Below are 11,629 nucleotides of genomic sequence, written 5' to 3' on the forward strand. Positions count from 1 at the left end.
GAGTGGGAGAAATATTTGCCTGTTTCCTTACCTGTAAATTGGGGATGGTGCCCACCTCACAGGCTGTTGAGAAAAGCGAATACACCAGTGGCCGTCGAGAGAGCAGGGACAATCCAGTCTCTACAAGTCAGACCTCTGGGGCATAGGGGCCCTTCGAAGTCTGGCCCCAGTGGCTCCAGTCCCACCCCTCTCTGTGCCTCTCCTGCACCACCCAGACTTGCTCAGGGTCCCCCCCAAATGCATGTGTTTTCCCGCCTCCCTGCAGGCTGCCCACGACACACTTCCCCTGCTCTGGCTACCTCTGTGTTCTCCCACCTCCTCCCCCAGTGGGAAGGGGTATCTCCCTCTGAACACTACAGCTCTCGACCCTGGGTTACAGCCTCTCCATTCTCAATTGCCTGCTGCAGACCCCGATTCTAATATTTGCTAAATATTTGACGTTGGGCAAGTTAGTTCATCTCTCTGGGCCTCGGTTTCTCATCAGGAAGATGGAACAATAGTACCTACTTCACAGGGTTGTTCTGAGGGTCCAGCATCACATAGGCCATGGTGGATGGACAGGCGCAATCAGCGTTACCTTCGCTCTTGTGGCTTATAGGAGTTGTCTATGGGGCCTGTCCTCCGACGTAATGGTAAGTAGAGACCAGGTCATTTTGACACGCGTAACCCTAGAGTACACAGCGTGACCACGAAGGTGCAGTAGACTTGCAGTCCTACTGTGGGATGGGCTCAGCCATATTTGAATGCACTTTACCATGTTTCAACTGCTTGGTGTTGGGTTGTTTTTTTTTTTTCCATAATAATTGCTGGTTTTATTCCTCTAAGAGATCCAGAGGTAATTTGAGGTTTACATTTTTTTAAATATTTATTTATTTCGAGAGAGAGAAAGCATGAGCAAGGAAGGGGCAGAGAGAGAGAGAGGGAGAGAATCCCAAGTAGGCTTCTCACCGTCAGCTCAGATCCCGACCTGGGGCTCGAACTCATGAACCACAAGATCACAACCTGAACCGAAATCAAGAGTCAGATGCTTAACCGACTGAGCCTCCCAGGCACCTCTACATTTGTTTTTACGATTCTTCCGTCAAGAGTTTAGGTGCCCTCACTGCCCTTATAAGCTTGTTGCAAATTATTTGACTCTTACTTATAAAACTTTTGGGTGTGTGTGACATGTTCACAGAAAACTACGATATAAGCAAAAAGAAAGAAACGCACACGCACAGAGATGAGCAGTGAAGTTTTTGATGTACGTATATATGTCTGCACACATGCGCACACACGCACACAGGCTGGGGTTTAATCCTACATATGTGAGCTCGTACTGAATATACTGCTTTGTAACCTGTTAGGTCTTACTTTACAACATAGAATGAATCTATTTTCATTCATACGTGGGAAGCCATCCAATTGGGAAACAGACCCGGAGACTGAGTCAAAATACAAACTCCAGCGAGATGCTGGTAACAAGAAAACTACCTAAAACAAAACTTCACCAGATGATTAAAAGTAAAATGAAGACTGGGGCGCCTGGGTGGCCGAGTCGGTTGGGCGTCTGACCTCGGCTCCGGTCATGATCTCATGGTCCGTGGGTTCGAGCCCCTGTCTGGCGGGCTCTGTGCTGACAGCTCAGAGCCTGGAACTTGCTTCGGATTCTGTGTCTTCCTCTCTCTCTGCCCCTCCCCCACTTGCTCTCTGTCTCTCTCTCAAAAATAAATAAAACATTTTTAAAAAAGTAAAATGAAGTTCGAGACATCAGGAAATGCTAAAAGAGAGAAAGCAGGGGCCAGATTTAACATCAGACAGAAAAAGAATTCAGGGCCCCGAGCGCACAGGATGAGGACGGCTGGGTGAATGTCTTTGCTTCCGATGCATCATCACAGACTTGTTTCTTACTCTTCTCGAACCTCTCCCCTAAGCCTCTGTGGCTCACCTGTTCTTCTTATCAAGCGCCCCGGGGGAGTGTCCTATCTAAACCCCTGGCCAGTTGGGTCAGCCCTCCTCCTGGGTTTCCTTCTGCTTCCTGGCTACCCCTTCGGAAGGCTGATGATGGCCTTCTGCCTCCTGTGCATCTTCTGAAGGCCTCCATCTTTGGGGTGTTCTGTGGTTCCTCATTTCCTTCACAAGACGTTTGCATAGAGTATTTTTTTTTTAATGTTTATTTATTTTTGAGAGAGACAGAGTATGAGCGGGGGAGGGGCAGAGAGAGAGGGAGACACAGAATCGGAAGCAGGCTCCAGGCTCCGAGCTGTCCGCACAGAGCCCGACGCGGGGCTCGAACCCACGAACCGTGAGATCGTGACCTGAGCTGAAGTCAGACGCTTAACCAACTGAGCCACCCAGGCGCCCTGAGTATTTTTCTGTTATTTCTTTTGAGTAAATTAATCCTTCAGGGATTCAGGAGATTTTGCTCCCTCCTTCCTCACTCAATGTGTGTCACACCCAAAATACCGAGAGGCCTGAAAGGATGTGGGGCACTTTTCTCCTTTTCCAGCAACATGCAGCTGCACTACAGCTGGTTTTCAAACAGTTAAATTATTAATTTCCTCATGAAAATTCTGGGGTAGGGGCTAGCTGGTTTTCTGTGTGAAAATATAAGCCAAGCTTTGATTTTTCTTGGTGAAGTTTACATGTCTATAAATAAAGAAAACATGAGTCGGAATAAACAGTTTTCTCCAGGAAATAAGGGGACCAACATGTCATGAGAAAATGTTCACTGCATAGAAATCAGACACAAGAGGCGCCTGGGGGGCTCAGTCGGTTAAGCGTCCAAGTTCAGCTCAGGTCATGATCTCTTGGATCGTGGGTTCAAGACCCATGTTGGGCTCTGTGCTGACAGCTCAGAGCCTGAAGCCTGCTTCCGATTCTGTGTCTCCGTGTCTCTGCCCCTCCCCTGCTCACACACTCTTTCTCTCTCTCTCAAAAATAAATGAACATTAAAAAAAATTAAAAGAAAAAAAGAAATCAGACATGAATGTTTCCAGATTCAAGCTGTCTGAAGTCACTAGCGAGGAAGTCACTTTACCTCCTGAGCCTCAGTTTCCTCATTTCTGTTGGGATGTTTATTGAGCACCTACTATACGTCTGGTCCAACTGGAAACACAGAGAATGAAATACAAGACCTGACCTGCCCTCCCCCAGGAGCTCCTGGAGCAGCGAATGTGTGCTCAGAGGAGAGAAGAAAGCAGAGGTCCTGTGCCATCAGAGACGTGTTCCAGCGGGAGGCTCAGGTGACAGGAGGAACCCCTGCAACCCACCGGAGAGGATAAAGAGGCATTTTCCAGGGAGAAGAGGCCCGGAGGGCACGCAGGCTGGACACAGGGGACAGCGCGGTGGGTGCAGAGCCCGACGAACAAGTCCTCGGGTCCTGCAGCCGTGGAGCTGCTAACAGATGTCTGTGCTGCCCACCGCTCTGGCCTGGCCCCGGAACAGGGCCCAGAGCGTAGCGGGGGGCTCCACACACACCTGGGGGAAGGATGAAGACCTCTGGAATTGGGGGCAGGGGCCAGATTGGGAAGGCTCAGGCGCCACGATCAGGAGGCCCCATCTGTCCTGGGGATGGTGGCAAATGGCTGGAGACTTTGCCCAGGAAAGAAATGAGTCTAGTTAGGTATTTGAGAAGACTGACTCGGGCTGCAGGGCAGAGGGACAAAACCGGATGTGAGTTCTGCGTTCATCAGGCAGGGGAGCGAGGGGTCTGAATGGGCCGTGGGTAGAGTTGGGGGGGGCACAGAGTGAGAAACACTCAGGAGGCAGGATTGCCAGGACAGGGAGGGAGCTGGGGGCAAGCGTGGGTCCAGGCTTCTCCTCCGTGGCCCCACAGATGACGGGCACCCATACCACCTCCTAGCATGGACACCACCGTCCTCTAGAGGTGTGTTGGTCCGTCAGCTCCCACGGCAGGGACTGTGGCTGAGATGCCCACCACTCTATCCCCGGAGCGGGCACAGAGCCCAGCACAGAGCAGGCCCTCGCTCATGGGAAGGTCTCAGGACCCAGGCAGGTGGGGCAGAGGAGCCTTGGAGGGACAGGTGACCTTGACAGGCCTGTAGACATCTGGCATCCTGCTGGCTGTGTGCGTGTGCACGTGTGCCTTCATGCGTGTGTGTGTGTGTGCGTGAGCGTGAGTGGTTGGCAATGGTTCAGTCTGGGCCTTTTGCCTCCCTCCGCTATGGTGGGGGGGATGGGAGAACTCTAAGAGGGCCAGAGTGCGGTTCTAATAGATCTGCAACCGGCGAAGCCCGAGCCATCATCCAGAGCGATGGTGTCACCACGAACGGCCCAGGTGCTGCTGGGCATCACGGAGGCCGCGCCTCAAGAGGGCCCCCTTGCCCGGACAGCCTGCTCCTGCCCTAACCAGCTAGAACCCCATTGCCAAAGGCTGTTTTCTCTTTAGAATATTAATAAATAAGAGGAAGCCAGGTGTTGGTAAATGCTAATGGCCCGTGTCGCTTGCAGAGCGTGCGAGCTCTGTGCAATCTCTCCGGCATCTCCACAGGAGTCTGAGGGATGCAGAGGGGGCCCTTCACACCGGCCGTAGATCCAACAAGCGCCCCCCCTCCCCTGCCAGGCCCCACCCCTCGCGGTAGAGGACCAGCTGTCCAGCTGGGCCCGGGCCACTGTGGGCCTGAAGGGATCCTCGACGACTCTCGGGTACGTCCAGGCTTTGCAACCACGGGGTCAATGCTCTAGTTTGTCGGTTGCGAAATGGAAGTGACAGTACTTTCTTCGTCTAGATAACGGCATTTCGTTCTGCTCAACAAATGTGTATGGAGTGCCTGCTGTGCCGGCCGCCATCGCGCCTGACAGTCCCGGGGCACAGCGCGGCCGAACACATGTGGTTCAAGTGGAATCTGCTCCAAGCTGGACCCAGCCCGGCGCCAGTAGCCCGGGCGACCCCAGGCAGGCCCTCTGCGCTCTGTGCACCCGGTTCCCAGTGCCGAGCCCTATGCCTGGCACAAAGTAGCAGGTGCACAGGGAGAATTTGATGAATAAAAGAGTAAGTCCCCCTGTCCATCGGTTAGGGTGCATCTGTGCAGCGGGGTGCCATTCAGCAGTGATTCGCAGGCCTCATATCGAGTGAAAGAGTAAAGTCACCGGAAAACACACACAGCGGCACCGTTTAACAAAGTCCAGGGGCGCCAGGGTGGCTTAAGTCGGTCAAGTGTCCAACTTCGGCTCTGGGGTTCACGGGTTCGAGCCCCGCGTCGGGCTCTGTGCTGACAGCTCCGAGCCCGGAGCCTGCTTCGGATTCTGTGTCTCCCTCTCTGCCCCTCCCCCACTCGTGCTCTCTCTCTCTCTCTTTCTCTCTCTCTTAAAAATAAACAAACATTCAAAAACTTAAAGAAAAAAACAACAAAGTCCAAGCGCGGACAGAACGCACGTTGGCAAGAATAGCGGAAGGCAGAGGAAAGGTGCTGATGCTGAGTTCAGGACGGGAGCGGTGGCATCTGAGTTTTCACCAGGGGGTTGGGGGGGGGGGCAGGCGTGTCCGTGTTACGATGGTGAGACCTATTCTTTACAAAAATGAAACACTTGGTCCAAAAAAAGAGAAAGTCAACCGTCTCGTCTATTTCTGGAGCACCATTATATTTAAATCAACACGATTGTTTTGAAGGTACTTCCCCAACTTCAAATACCATGCACCTGTCCCGCCCCCGTCCCCCGGACTGCGGGCAGGCCGAGGGAGAACGGATGAGAGGTGACTTCCACAGGAAAGCGGGAAGCCAGCCCCCCCACCCCCCACAGGCTGCGCTGGGCCGGCCCTTGACGCCCTGCGGTCCCTGAGAGAGTCCCAGGCAGGGAAGGACGGTACGAGGGGGAGGGGGCCGGGAGACCCTGGGATCCTTCGGGCCCCTCGGCAGGAGCAGCCCCTGTGGGAGCGGCCGGGGAGGCGCCCCGACGAGGCGTGCCAGGGTGGCCACACTCATCCTCCCAGACAGGAAGCTGTGGTCGGCGGCTGGTGCTGTGTGCTCAGGCAAGAGGAGGGGACAGATGTGAGAACTGTCTTAGCCCATCCAGACCAGGAATCAGGACGAATAAAAATAGGCAGCTGACAGTAAATGTATGGGAAAGGGGAAGTCAGGCCCTAACCTGCCCTTGAGGGCCCCGGAGACAGGCCCAAGGTGACTCAAGATTATTTTCTCCTGCACCTGCTGTTCCCGGTGCCCTAGAATGCCCTTTCCCGTTTATTCCCTGATAACTCTGGCTCGGATGCCACCTCCTCCAGGAAGCCCCCCGCACCTGCCTCCTTGCTTCCCCCACTCGGGTGGAGGTGACTCCCTGCACCTCGACACACCTCTCACGTCCTCATCGTGTCCCTCTGACCACGAGGCCCGTGTCCTCCGTGCCTGCCCTTGGGTTGCCAACCTAGTAGCCAGCCTGGCTCTGCACTTTTTCCTGGCTCCAGAGCCTCGGCTCAGCCCCTCTCACACGGCACTTTTCAGAAGACGGGGCGCTGCCAGCTCAGAGGGCGCCAGCGTTGGAGGCGGAAAGGCCCCCTACAAGCCTGAGCTCCGCCCCTCACCAGCTGCAAGGGGGGGATGGCCGCGCAGACCCCACGAGGCTGGTGCGAGGGTGAAGGCCAGGGCAGACAGAGGTGAGGGGCTGGCCGTGGTCATGACGGCAACGTCTGCTGTTGCTCGTCTGATCCGCACTCAGTGCTTTATGTACACGCAGGCATTCTCTTATGGGTCGTCTCTATAAGGCTGTGACAATGTGCCACCCCGTTTGGTAGATCGGGGCCTGAGGCTGAGCCGGGTAAGCCACTTACCCAAGAGCACACAGTAGCCCGTGTGCGGAGGAACACCTGGGTGGGTCTGCCTCCAAAGCCCGGGCCCCGGCCCCAAGCGGACCTGCTTCTCTGTGTGTGGCCACAGCCTTCCCTGGCTGGGACAGGCCCACCCCACGGGCCCTATAGCCTCGCCAAGCCCCACCGCCCCTCTGCCGGGGGGTCAACACTTGCCGGGCGGTCGACAATAGCTCCCTCACTGGAATATTATATTAGAAGGGATTTTCAGACCATTTGGCCAAAGTCAGTCAAGTCTGCACTCCTGGGACTGCTTCCGCAGGCTCGTCTCATGGCGCTTTGTAAATTCAGGTCGGGGCCTGTCTCTGCACACGTAGTACATGTTGGCATAGATGCCGGGGTGGGCTGGTGGCCTCTCTGTCTCCCCATCACCCAGGCCAGGGGTTTCCAGCTGGGTCCCGAACACAGCTCGGACAGGACAGAGCGGGGTCTCAGGGGCTCAGAGGGGCGGGCGCCTCCAAGGCCAGACTGGAAATGCCACCTTCCCATGGTGAAAACATTCGAGAGATAGCCCGGGGAGGGGGTTGGTCCTGCTCAGGCCCACAGAGAAGGGCTCAGAAGCGCTCCCCAGCTGGGAGGTGGGGCTGGGGGCCCGGCCACAACCTGGTCCCTTGGGGCAGCTCAGGTCAGAGCTGCAGCTGGGCTCTCCTGTCCCTCCTCTGTCCCTCTCCACCGGCAAACCCAAAGCGGGCTGACCCCGGGGCCAAGGAGGGGCGGAGGCCCGGAGGCCCCACCGCTGCCCAGCCCCACGGCTCCTCTCCCAGCGGGCCCCCGACACTTCCAGGCGTGTGCTCATTCGTGTGTTTTCCTGTGCACGTGAGTGAGTGTCTGGGGAAGAGGGAGACTGCGAGCTCTCCGGTGGGCAGTGGCCTGGGGCGGTCCCTGGGACCTGGGTCACCCCCCCATTCACCCCTGACCCCCTGAGGTGTCCTTTTCAAGCACTGGAGCCCTTTCAGGAACTACACACAGAAGGAAGGAGCCGCTCCCACTTCCCCGATACGTCTAGGGACACCTCCAGGGAGGGTGGAGGCCACAGGTGCTGAGCAGGGGGCTCCGTGGGAGACAGGTCCCACCCCGCGTGGGAGGGATGAGGACGCTGATGTCAGCCTTAGATGAACCCGGTCGAATGTTCTGGAAGGGACTGGCAGGGAGCGTCAGCCCTGTGAGTGGGTTCAGGGCGGCTTGGTTTCATGAGCTCTTTCCTGCCGGGAAAGTCCCACTGGGGAGTCCGGCCCCGGACAACGGAGGCAGCCCTCCCCTGCCCAGGCTGGGGTCCTCTCCGCTGCCGGGCAGGGGGCTGCAGACAGGGGGGTGTATCTGCCCCCACCTTTTAGACCTTCTTTTGTTGCCCTGACCCCCCAGGATGGGGGACGGGGGAATCCAGGGGTACCCTTGCAACTCAGCCCCCCCCCCCCCAGAACTTGCCCACAGCCTTCAGCTGGGGCATTTCAGACCGGCCCTCACCGTTCCCCTGCTCTCTTCCGGCCACGAGTCCCACTGGACTGGCCACTCCTGGTGCTGACCTGGGCCTTGGTGCCCGACCTCGGGTCAGTGCCACCACCGCGTTCCTCAGACAGGAGAACCAGCTTCCGCCCTCCCAGGCAGCTCCCAGGGCATATGGCACGTGCTCAGGGCCCCCTCTGCCTCATGCCACCCCTCACCCTGGCACCAGACTGGGGACTGATGAGTCGGGGGCCAGCCCAGCCTCCTGCATGAGCCCTGGGCCCCAGGACATGTCCTCAAGCGCTCTCAGCACCCGGGCCGGCTGCCTGTCCTTCATCCAAACCTGCCCTCACGGAGCACCCCCCCCCCCCAGCCCACGCCAGAAGCAGCACCCAGTCCTGGGCCTGTGGGTGCCCCTCCTGGACGCCACTCACCTGGCCCACCCACGACGACCCCCAGCCTCTTGTCCCACAGCTCCGTGTGTGCCTCAGCCCCTGAGAAGCAACCCTCGGCCAGGATGACACAGTCAGGACTACATCCGGGGACAACTGTGAGATAATGTAGGGAAGAGACTCTGAGCCGGACTGTAAAGGGTCCCTCAGAATTCACGTGCCCTGAGCCTCGGAAGGTGACCTTACCTGGCAAGAGCATCTTCGCGGATGTTAAGCTGAGATGAGGTCACCGTGGATTAGGGCACGCGAGGACAGGGGCAGAGATTGGGGTGATGAGGCCGCAAGCCAAGGAGTGTTAAAGACGGTCACCAGCCCGCAGGGACTACGAGAGTCAAGGCAGTGATCTCCCCCAGAGCCTTCGGAGGGAACGCGGCCCTGCCTGTACCTCGATCTCGACTTGCTCCCTTGGCGTGCCCCGCCCTGTGATGGGGGCTCGGCACACAGTCTGTGCTCGATGGCGTTGCTTCGGTGACGGCACGATGCGTGAATGGACGGAGGAACCAGTGTCATTACTGTGGGAGCAACTGAGTCACTCTCAGGCCCTGGGCCAGGCTCTGGAACGCAGACGTGAGCAGCCAGGCCCCAGGGAGGGGGCAGGTCCAGGTGCCGGGCCCCACTCGGCCGCGTGTCGTTGGGGCTGCAGGTGCGAGAGACGCCTCCTGGTGGTCCCACAGCCGGGTGCTTCTCTGTCACCTCACGTCCCTCACTCCTCTGTCCCTGTGACCCGCAAGGAGCCACGCCCCCTGTCCTAATGCTGCACCCACAGGCTGCCCACCGCCCCCCAGGGCGCCGGCCAGTGGTCCTCCCGCAAACGAGCAAGGTGTCCCCTCTGCCTTCCTCTTCTCCCCATTCTCCCAGGCCAGCTGCCTGCACACAGGGAGACTGCAGCCTGGTCCCTCGGCCACATTGCAAACACAGCACTTCAGCGCCCCCCGTGCTGGATGCTCCCTGAGGATTCCAGCCCCACGTGGCTGCTGGCACTGGACATGGGACGGGACCGATGGGGGCCCTGCCGGGGAGAAAGACTAAAGTATCTCCTTACTGATCTGTACGTTGATGACATGTGGACATGATCATTTCTCAGGCATATGGATTAAAGAAATGTATCGTTAAAATTACTTCCGCCCGTTTCTTCTCATTTTCTTTGGTACGGCTGCTAAGGTTCCGTCCGTCGCCGCCGTTCTATTTCCCTGGCACCGTGTTGGCCGGTAATCAATGAGTCTCTGGAAAGGGGATCTAGGGACAGATCCTCAGAGGCACCTACAATGACGTGAAGTGAGCACCTACTGTGTGTCAGGGATGCAGAGACAAGTCAGCTGGACCCCTGCCCTCCAGGCCCTCCCCAGAGTGTCGGGGCCCTGCTCCAGGCCACGCTCCAGGGTGGTGGGGGGACAGGACTCGGGCCGGGGTCTGGGGACCCTGCTCTGCATGCTGGTCCCCAAGCGTGCATCGTGTCGGTCTTTCCTTCCCAGAGACAAGCTGTCCTGCCGTGTCGGGTGCAGAGGGGCGTAGAGCTTGGAGCACAGGGCCTGGCCCCGGCCACGTCTCTTCTCGCCTGAATGGCCATCTCATGCCACTGCCGCGGGGCGGTCTCCCAGGGTCGAAAAGGGGGACCCCAGCTCCATGGCACCCTGCCCCCGACATAGAAATCAGAGGATTCAGAAAGAGGACTATGGTGAGTATATACGGGGGGGCAGGGGGGCGCTGTGGGAGGGTTTCCTACAACCATTCTGAACTTGTCTTGATTAAACCCTTTTTAAAGAGCCATAAAGGAAAGTGCCAAGTCAACCTGTCATTCTGCTCTTTCTTCCGTCAAAAGTTCGTTTATGTAGGGGCGCCTGAGTGGCTCAGTCGGTTGAGCGTCGGGCTTCGGCTGGGGTCATCATCTTGCGGTTTGTGAGTTTGAGCCCCGCGTCGGGCTCTATGCTGACGGCTCGGAGCCTGGAGCCTGGAGCCTGCTTTGGATTCTGTGTCTCCCTCTCTCTCTGCCCCTCCCCAACTTGCACTCTGTCTCTCTCTCAAAAAATAAATAAACACTTAAAAAAATGTTTAAAGCTGCTTTACAAATAAAGGACAGAGCGCTGCTGGTGGGTCATTCCTGCCGCACGCGCCCCTCCCGACAGAGGTGGCACTTAACTGGACCCTGTCCCCGGACTCCCCTCTCGGTACGGCAGCCCCGTGTGGTTCTGGGAAGACGAAGGCGGCCCTCTGGCCCAGAACTGCGGTGGCACCCACCCCACCTCCTCTCTGACCTCCCCACCGCCCCCCCTCCCCGGCCCCTCACTCCCCTGCCCCAGCCACCCCGGCCTCAGGCTCTTCCTCGAGCCCACCAGGCGTGCTCCCACCTTGGGACTTTGCACATGCTATTCCCTCTGCCCAGAACCTGCAAGCCTCCCTCCCTCTCCTCCTCTGTCTTTATTCAAAGTCACCTGCTCAGTGGGGTCCTGCAGGGCCACCCGATCTAAAATTTCAACCTCCTCGGTCACACACAGTTCATCTGCCCCTTCCCGGCCCTGGTTTTCGTCCCCTGCCCTGGAGCTCCCCGGCCACCATCTCATATCTTGTTTGTGGCCTGGCTCCCTGTCCAGAAGCTCCCAGGGCAGGAATTCGGGTCCTTGTTCACAGCTGGGTCCCCGGCACCCCAGCGCGGGGACCACACTGCACCCTCAGGGAGAGTTTTCAGGACGGTGGCTGAAGGCGTCTCCTTGAATCTCAAACTGCCCCAGGGCTGCCCCAGGCGTGTGCCCGGCAGCTGACCGAACCGGGTGCACCAGGACTGAAATGCAGACTTGCTTTGGCCAGAGAAAGTCCTCCGGCAGGGAGATGGTGTGGCGGGGGTGGGGGACCACAGGCACGAGACGTCCCCGCCACATCGTGGCTTCTGCAGAACAGACGAGAGCCGTGCCGGCTGTCACAGCACGGCCACCCTTGC

At 57.9% G+C, this 11,629-nt stretch overlaps 1 pseudogene; it reads right to left on the reverse strand.

Moving 5' to 3' along the window:
- Positions 1–1,760: 1,760 nt before the first annotated feature.
- Positions 1,761–2,131, reverse strand: LOC112859747 (transcription elongation factor A protein-like 8; annotated as a pseudogene).
- Between the last annotated feature and the right edge of the window lie 9,498 nt (positions 2,132–11,629).

Source organism: Puma concolor, chromosome F2 (genome assembly GCF_028749965.1).
Source record: "Puma concolor isolate L17-30 chromosome F2, mPumCon1.1.hap2, whole genome shotgun sequence".
Lineage (NCBI taxonomy): Eukaryota > Metazoa > Chordata > Mammalia > Carnivora > Felidae > Puma > Puma concolor.